Source organism: Lupinus angustifolius, chromosome LG05 (assembly GCF_001865875.1).
Source record: "Lupinus angustifolius cultivar Tanjil chromosome LG05, LupAngTanjil_v1.0, whole genome shotgun sequence".
NCBI classification, from domain to species: domain Eukaryota; kingdom Viridiplantae; phylum Streptophyta; class Magnoliopsida; order Fabales; family Fabaceae; genus Lupinus; species Lupinus angustifolius.
The window spans coordinates 20,909,177-20,916,899 of NC_032013.1; the positions used below are offsets into that span (position 1 = coordinate 20,909,177).

The 7,723-nt window shown below is 32.8% G+C and overlaps 1 pseudogene; it reads right to left on the reverse strand.

Annotated features, from left to right (window-relative positions):
• Positions 1,888-6,651, reverse strand: LOC109347065 (annotated as a pseudogene).

The window sequence follows — 7,723 nt, forward strand, 5'->3', positions numbered from 1 at the left end:
CGTTAAGAAAAATATATAAAAAAAGAATGAGCACTTACAGTGTTGGAGGAAGTGAGGGGAAAAAAATGAAGATGAGGGAAGTGTTCCACACAGTAGAAAAAAATATTTTGGTACACTTTTAGCCCATTTACATTAGAGCTTGACCCGACTCGGATAAAGTTTTAATCATTGGTTGTATAAGTGCTTATTTAATAGGTTTTTTTGGAATAAGCTAAAAAAAAGTTTATTTTCAGGTTTCTCTAATAAGTTTTTATTAAAATATACTGAAAATAAATTATAAAAAGTAATGTTAATGTGAGTCATTGTTACTATAGTATAAAGATTTAGGCACAATCAGTAAATCATCTATCATCCATTTTTTATTTTTTCAAAGTCTATCCGGATTAAACTTGAATGTTGAATGATATACTGAGAGTGCACAAAACTTATACATTATCGGTAAATACATTTTTTCTCATATAAATAAAGTTGAGGTTGGTCAATAATCTTGAAAAGCTACATTCTTGTTTTCATTGTGGTCCTCCTCCTCCCTTGTGTATTAAGATTGTGCAAAGTCCTTATTTGAATGAAATGATTGCCTAAAACATGCATTCATCTAATAACATTGAAAATGTATATCATTAAAAGAAGACTTGTGCTTTACAAGTAAGTTTTGATTGTAACAAATTGTGAATCTAAAGATTTTTTTTTATATATTCAATAAATCATATATTATTATACTATTAGAAATATTTATTTTTGTATTTTAATTGTTCTTATTTATGTGATTAGTCGCTTAATTTTATGTTCATTTTTATCTATCACATTTAGAAGTTTAAGAGAGTATTAATGTATTTTTTAAGCTCATCATTATTTAACTTTTTATTGATTAGAGCATATAGTGTAGAAAAATAATAATTATAGAGGGATAAATGAGGCATTAAAAAACACAATGAATTAAATGTAAATTAACATATCTTTTTTCTGATAGGCATAAACTAACATATCTAGCTCAAGGGAAGTTGTAAAATTTGTGGCGTAAAAACATTACTTGAAGGCATGAAATGATTAAACACCACTTTTCATTTGAGTCAATACAGATATCATAATGTCAACATCATTACATAATGTTATATAATAATTGGTCAATGCAATTATGAATACTCTAAGGCTCTACACTTTTTCACAAGGCAAATACAAAATTGTGTTCTAGTTTTTTGTGATTGCTTTCAAACTTCAACCCAATTCACTTCAAATCTTCAATCAATGGCTTCTTTCAAAAACTTCATTTCCTTACTCTCCAAAACCTAACTCGCAAACAGACACTAGAGGTGCTGAAAATTCGCGAGTCTAAAAATACCATACATGGCCAATGGCCAAGCAACTCTATTTGTAAAGATAAAGTTATTATATTACATCTGCACATTACTTTCCCTGATCTATATCAGCTGCAACTGTTTATAATACTTTAATCTACTACATGAACAATGAAACTGGGAATTGTTTCAAACAAATAATCATTGTGAATGACCTCAAATTCCTCAAAATCAAATGCCATGAACAATGGCCTAGCAACTATATTTGTAAGAATGAAGTTTTTATACTACATATGCACATTACTTTCCCTGATCTATAGTCAGCTGCAACTGTTTATAAGATCGAACAAACTCAGCAATGATGCTTGCTTATATTTTCTAATACACAAACAATCGATGCCCTCTTACAATATTATGTGAGAGCTGTGTCATTTATATACTGCAATGTTCACATCAACTTCTATAAAGGATATAGAAAACTGGAAAAGAGATAAAAGGAAATACTATGTAAGAGGAAGGAAAACTGGGAAGAAAAATGATATGTTGAGATGCATCATATTATATACATACCTCAAGAGTAACTAAAAGGATGCTACTTATCTACTTGGTAAAAGCTGAGACTTTGTTGCCTTTGGGAAGATTCTTCATGCTCTGAAGCATCCTAGGTATCTCGAGAAGCTTCTTTTTTCAACTTGAAATTATTATATGCTGCTACCCCTGCAATGGCTGCATGAAAGTTCATATTTTCTCTTAGATTCACATTTATCAAGATTCATAGCTGCTTCACATCCACGACATAGAACTATTATAATTTTCATACTCAACCATTTCATTTTAATATTACAGTTTTTTTACTTTTATAAGAAATGTTCTGTCAAATATCAATCATATCACCTATCTTAATCAGCTTAACAAACTTCATGTGTCCATGCTCCAAATTAGTACATCAGTGAATCTAAATACTTCTAATAGAACATAGGGAATAGTGTGTATTTTTCGTTGGGGATTTCCCGGAAAAAATCGTTGTAAAATAACCACAAACTAAATATAGAATATGCTACATCACTCTCCATCCTCACCGTCAAAAGTAAATGAGATAAAAGGAAAGGAGAGATTTTTGTACTTCAGTAGCATACTACGAGTTAATATCCAACTATTATGGCCACCTGGCTATTTCTTGATCTTAGATTTGCTCAAAACATTATTCAAAATGAAGGCCTGTATTTGTTTGCTTGGTTGTTGCCTGGTTTAGAAAAACTAAATGCAGAGGTTTCAGGGAGCACACAATACTGAGCTAATAGTGGTTCTGGATAGTGGAATAAGTAGAATTACTCTAAGGCATTTGCAAGAAATGCCATGAAAAATTTGCAGGCATATCTAATGAGAAAGGAAAATTTAGAAGGTCAAACAAGATCAGCTACTTACCAATTCCATAACCAAACAAATTTATGATTGTCAACTTCGTATCAGCGAACAGAATAGCAGACAGTAAGACAACCAACCAATCCTTGACAACTCCAGCAACACGAATGGTTAAAGCACTTGTGTGTGTCATCACAAGGAAAACCGATAGGTTCAGAGCAAAAGTACAAAGGCAGTTGAGGATAAGCAAAACAGGTGGGAAGTTCCATGGTCCATGATCGTCCATCTTTGACTTCTCCAGAAAAATCCATGGAAGGAATAAACAAAGTGCACTGGAGAACAACGCAAAATTGCTTTAACATGCATTAATTTACAGTATGAATAATGTATTTAAATTTTTTGTCAATAGCAACAAAAATTAAGAAAAGAAGCACTTGCCTGAAGGGACTGACATAATACATAACGGATATAGGATTTAACTTAAGACCTTTCCTCTTAACAAAAATCTCCATGAAGATAAGTCTTAGAGCTTCACCAATCACACCTCCCATTTGGTAAACCACTCCAATCCAGTTAATGTTTATCTCTCCATAAGAAGCTACTAGAACACCAAAACTAATCACTGACATGATTAAAAGCATTCTGCAGCTCATTACTTCAAGTCCTGCAGCTACTCCAAGCACAAAAACAGCTACAGGCACTGTATTTGACATTCAAAAAATCAGAACAATTATAAAATTAGTGGTTGTACTGGAGAGAACATAAATTGCACCAATATACAGTCATTATATATCGTACAGCTACCGGAAATTGATTAACCAACATATCTTATTGTTTTGAATGTATCAGCATAAAAATTTAGAAATTTTACTTTCCACCAATTGATACCATAAATGAATAAAGATGCCTATCTATTATGGATAACCAACTTACTAATTGCCTTCAGCATTTGTGCAAATGCAACAGAAATATACAGGTAAGCAGTATTTCCTAGCCAAAGAGTCATTGCAAACATAGCCCCAATTGGCACTACTGAAGTCACATATCTGAAATAATTAAGATAGAATTACAACCGGAATTTGGAGACATCATAAGTATCTAATGAAATCAACTACTAAGGCACATGCCTATCAAAAAATAATTAATGCACATAACATCTAATTTAAGAAACTTATTAAACACACATACAATGCATATGCAAACCCACAAGTATTCATTTAACCAGCCCATTCTTACAAAACAAAATCATATAAAAGAAGACGATAATATCAATAAGATGAAATCCAAAGAGCCTAATCACCAAATATGAAGAATCATAACTTTCTAAGGCCAGTCACTTGTAACCTTATGAATACTAGCGTTAGCTTTCGAATCAAATTTAGCAGTTAAACTTTTTGAAGACTTAGACATAGAGTGTCAGTTGTGGAATGGCAATCAGACTAATGGCTTGAATCCTTGTCTGGAAATAGGTAATACAAAATACTGAAGGTGTCACCATCCAATTTATATTAGTTAATTGGAAATAAACACTCATAAGTCATAATAATGTCTAACCCTGGACTAAAAATCTCCGTGAAGAGTTAATCCAAAATTATCATCGTTATATCGCGAGTACCTTGGTGACACATAAAATAAACTGCAGGCTTTCATCAATAAACCTTGGGAAATGGGATCGAAGGGATCAAATTGCTAAGATGAAGCTAATATTTTGTATTATTTAACTTTTTCCTGATCATCCATTGTCAACCCATCCAACCAACTACATGAAATACTGGTTTGACCGTGACTAAGATGAGCCAGCATCAAAACACGTAATTATGAATGAAACAAATCAAGGTCGACCAAAACCAAGATTTATCCTTAGATTGTTCTACAACTCGATATTTGGTACTCAATTTCTGCAGATCACCACATTATACTTCTTAAAAGGATATACCTTCAATAGTTTCACTTCTTCCTAAAATCCTTCACATGATCGGATAACTAAAGGGCATAAAGCCATACATTCTCAAATCTCAATTGGTGACAGAGAGCATTGGCGCAATGGGTGGAGTTGTCGCCATGTGACCTTTGAGGTCATGCTGTCATGGATTCACGGGTTTGAGTCATGGAATCGACATTACGCACATAGAAGGTAAGGCTGTCTATCATAGACCTACACAATGGGTCCAACCCTTCCCTGGATCACAAGCATAGCAAAGGCTTTTTAGCACCAGGGTGCTCTATTCTTTCTCAATCAATAAACGTCTTATTATCTCACTTCTTAATATTCTACCTACACCTCGGTAATAATTTCAGCCACTAACAACAAAATAAAGTATTATAAAACCAAAGACTCCCAAATACAACACCTTATGAATCAGGTATTAATCTACATACAACTTCTTCAAATACTCACACTTCAGGAGTCATTCCCTCTTCAACCTTCATAACCTGCAAGAAACAGATTAATTATCCATATTGCATAATAGTAATTGGTTAAATAAAATATCACACTAAACGCAAACATGCACAAACGTACCTTTAGAATTTTGGTTAATACAAAGCACACAACAGAGGAAAAGATCATGTGAAGTAGTGTCAACCCTAGAGGATAAGGAAAGTTTATTTCTTTAGAAGACAAAACCCACTGCAATTAACAAATTTGAGTGAAAAATCATAACATGCATGAGCTGCATAATAACAGCACAGTACTTTTTATGCATTTTATCCTTGATTGAAAACTAAAAATCAAGCACATAAATTGAACAAAACAGAAAACAACAATAGGTTGAAGGATCGCTCCAAAAGACAACAAAACCATAGAATACCAACATTAAATCCAGACAAGAAGCTGACGCGACGTTACTGGCTATTAGCAGTTGAAAAATTGTAGACAGACAGAACCTTTTAACCAGAATTTTTTTGCCAAAGGAGTTTGCATGATCTGAATCTCAAATACACAAGTGATCTCAGCCATCTTATTACATCCCATAGTTATGGGTTCTCTTATTAACCATATGTACCATGTCCAAAACTTGGATATCCGTGTGACACTAACTGTGCTCACTTTAAAGAAAGACTTGTAATAATATCATAAAGAGTAACAAACCGTATATAAACTGTGTACCCATGCTGTATGTAACTATTGTATTCATCCAGTAACCACCCTTTACACTAGCTGAATACTGTCAAAATTCGAACAAATTTTTTTCTAGCTATGTATATTACTTTTACATTTTATACGTTAACCCCAAGCATTCCACCACGGAAAATAAAAAATTACATTAAATTGGTCTATAAAAACCTGCATAATTTCGGTGTTTTAAAGTATGGTTGCAGTTACTATAATTGTGTGCCGTTACAGTGTAAATTATTTTGTGACTAAAAAATTATTTTTGATATCAATGTGACCCGATGCGATTGCGATGCGGCCCAAATATAGTCTGATGCGGTTGCATTGCACTCACATCATTGTGATTCTGTATGAAACCGCAATTACGGCTATCATCACATGTGGTCCGCAATTTAAAACTGTGGTTCTCTTACATTCTACCCTATGTTCAGAACCAAACAAGATAAACTTTTTCCATTATAATTGAACACAATATTCAACTACCAGCCACGACTTACAAATCCCTTATCAGCATATTCAGTTCCAATGAATTCCATTCACGCCTCAAATTCAACCTATCTCCCAAAACAATTTAAAAATTTATAAAATAACATTCACAAAAACATCGTATCTGCTAAATCATCACAGAATCCAGTTATGATTTTCATCGATATTAGTTCAAGTTCAAGGCACATTTCACGGCATCATAATATTCCCCGGAATTAGTGGTAAGTGGTAACCTTGTTGAAGAAGATTTGGGCGCTAGAGAGAACAATGTAGAGAAGAAGGTAAGCGTAGGTCAAAATACCATCCTTCTTCAGATCCGCCATTGTTGCTTTTTCTTCACTGTCACGTTTTGTTCTGTTTTTTTATCTGAATATGAATAAAACCCGGCATTCAAAACGGGTCGGGTGGTAACTATCCAAAATCCGGGAAAAATACTTATACAACGCATTGATTTGCCAATGTGCTAAAATATCTTTTAATCTTATTTTTAGGTTTATATATGACATCATTTAGGGATGACAATGAAAACCAAATTCATATGTATTTATTCAAACTCAAATTTAATAAAAAAATTATTATAATTGAATTTAGGTTTGGGTATCACCCAAGTTCAACTTTCAGATTTGAATTAGGATATGGTACAACTAATATCTTACCCCAAATCCACCTGAACCATTTATATTTACAAACAGAATGCATATATAAATAAAACTTTTGATGTTATTTCACTAACTACATATTTCATTGATACATATTTTATTATATTTCCTTCAACTGTACTACATCATTAATGTTATTTTACTATCTTTAGGGCCGTATATACATAAGACTTGTAGAACTTTGAATTTTCTGTAGAATTTGTTAAGGTGGTACACATGACAAAAGATATTGCATTATATTTACTAATTCTATGTGAGCATCAATAGAATAAATATTTCCGTTGGCTTCCTATCAGTTTGGATTACCCGAAACTCAACATGATCGAAGATGATATCATTATTTTTAACTCCAATGAGCTTAAGTTCGACTTTCTAAATTTTAGATTTGGGGTTGGATAAGTACAAACTCGAGCATCATCCACCATTTTATCATTCCTAGTGATCTATCAACTAAATGTCAAGTTAGTCATCTATCTTTCTGTTATGAATAGAGCGCAATGCGGAAGCACATGATCGGATCAATTAGGAACATAAGAGAAGCGAGTAAAGATGTAAGATAATAACACACAAGATTTAACGTAGAAAACCCCCCTCGGTATGAGAGGTAAAAAACCACGGGCACTCACGAGTAAAATTTCACTATGTAAAAAGGAGAATACAACAAATCCTTTTATAGTAGACAAAGAACAATATTTACTCACAAATACTCTCTCAAATGGAACAAGAATTCTCACCCAAATACACTCACTCAATAACAACAAGAGAGCTGAATTTTTCTCTCAAACCTCTCAAAGCTAAATAGAGAA